The sequence below is a fragment of the Athene cunicularia genome (assembly GCF_003259725.1).
Source record: "Athene cunicularia isolate RWA chromosome 8 unlocalized genomic scaffold, athCun1 chr8_part1, whole genome shotgun sequence".
Lineage (NCBI taxonomy): Eukaryota > Metazoa > Chordata > Aves > Strigiformes > Strigidae > Athene > Athene cunicularia.
In genome coordinates this window covers 18,249,134-18,251,414 of record NW_020799109.1, presented here as the reverse complement: position 1 = coordinate 18,251,414, position 2,281 = coordinate 18,249,134, and positions in this window count along the sequence as shown.

Genomic DNA, 2,281 nt, shown 5'->3' with positions numbered 1-2,281 from the left:
AACCATGCGTCTTGGGGTGGGGGAGAGAATGTGTGTTTCTACGTTTCCACTGAGAAAGATAGCTGTTCATGTTTTGGTGCAGCAGTTCAGCCCAACTCCTTCAGGGGAAGAGGACTTGCAAATACTTGATGTATTTGAATTTAGCATGTTGAATCCTCTATGGAGTTGGAGTCCCCCTTTGCTTAATATGCTCCTGGGTGTTGGGAGAGAGCTGGTATCTTGTCCAGGTCAGTAGGCCTGTCCTAACCTGGGACTCTAGGGCTTGTCAACCTGTCCTGCAGCAACATCTCCTGGCAATTGGAAACATTTGGGGTGCTTGGCACCAGAGCGTGAGAACAAGACACCTCTCTGTAGATCCAACACTCCCAAAAGTAAGCCCATTCTCCTTTCATTGCTCAGAGCAGCCACCTGATTAGAAATGATGCAGCCTGGAGATATCTGAGGCATGAAGAGGCTGGGATAGGAGTTAGGAGAAGAGAAGGAACAGGACAGGTTGACCCTTCTGAGTCACATTTAGTTGGAGTCTTGCTCTTGTGTGTTCTGCTGCAGCCCAGTGACCACAGTGTGCACTCACTCATACATGCAATATGGTGTGCTGACCTACTTTAAAATACTTGATTTCAGCTTAGTCTTGCTCTGCAGACCCAGCAGTAGGCTTGCTTCAACGCCTGCCTTATTTTCCTTTCCCAGACTAACTCTTTAGTGGAATAATTACTGTACAAACTCCAAAGCCCAGTGAGCTGCTCCACATTCCAGTTTCACAGGAAGTAAAATCTGAGCTTGCCAAGTCTACTCACTCTTCTGTGGCCACTCAGCATCCCAAATTCCTGCGCCCATTAGCAGGGGGTTACGTAACAGGCGCACACCAGGTCTGTGACTTCTTTTTTTATACAGAAAACCAGAAATGAATGAGTGTGGTGTGGCAGGAAGCAGCTTGTATGAAAGACACAAATGGAGATTGAGAGATGACAGTAATATGTTTTCAATACTAAGTTAAAGCAATGAAATACTCACTTGAGCAGCAACTCCGAGGTCCCTGAGGCTGGCTTTAAAAGGTATAAATGAAGTAAACCTCAAAAATTGCATGGTCTATTTATTTGACAGCATGAGCTTAAATTACTCTCACAGCTGGTTTAAGAACTTTTCTCTTGAGAGAGACGGAAGTACTGAGGCAGCTGTCTTTCTTTTTGGAAACATGGTGACAAAAGCAATAGGGTTACAATAGTAAACTCCTCCTGCAAGGAGATGAGCAGTTAAGATTTGAACCATGATGCTGGGGCTCTGAGTGCACCACCGACCCTGAGCAGCCTCCCCTGGGGCTGTGTTTTCACTCAAGCCTTGTAAGAGTGCCTGTCTCCAGCCCTGGCCCTGCCTCCTGGATGGGTCTTGGGTTATGTTGTGGCCTTGTCTCTAGCTCCATGTCTTTTTGCTACTGACTGGACCCTCTGCATAGGCCCTGGACCCAGTTTATATCCCTTTTGCTTTATCAGGGACTGCCATTGTGCTAGCACCCAGCTTTGCCTGTCCTGTTTCATGCTGTGAGATTGCATCTTGTTGGTGAGGGGGCTGTCTGCACTGTGGTCACCTTAGCTCCTGGCTCACACCCCTTCATGGAGCAGCCCTGCTCCTGCTGCTCCCTGGCATGCTACTCTTTACTGGCCTTTGGCAGGCATTTCCTTGCTGCTGAATCGCAGCTGACACTCATGCTGGGACGTACCGGACAGCTGGCACATAGCAGTACATACCAACTCTGCAGCAGTGTGTCTGCTGAACTCTCTTGCACTTCAACAAACTTCTACAGAAGCTGATGGAAATCAACTCCATCTTGAGTAGGACTGTGCAATTCATGCATCTCAAGGGGTTACAAAGCTTCTCAAGGTGTCTGGCTGCACATGTACTCAGACTAAGCTGATCGCCAGCATGTTTCCTGACCTTTCTTACCGGGTCATGTCTTTTTCCTGTGTACTGGGGGCTTTGATTGCTTCTTGGGATGAGCTCAGACTTTTGTTTAACAAATTTCCTGTTGTTGTGGGGACCAAGGCAGGGGTGACACTCAGTTTCTTGTGTTCTTCCTATGGTGTGTTACCAGGCTTTGGGGCTCTTGTTGCAAGTCTGAACCTTGCTGATGTTTGTTGGGAAGTGTTTTATAGCCTGTGGTGATATTTGAAGCCCTTCAGGGCTCAATAGCTGTAGTGCAGATATCTTAGACTTGAGAAAACAGAACTCTTAAGCAAGATGCTTGTCGGTTCCCCCCCCCAAAAAAAAAAAAAAAAAAAAAAAA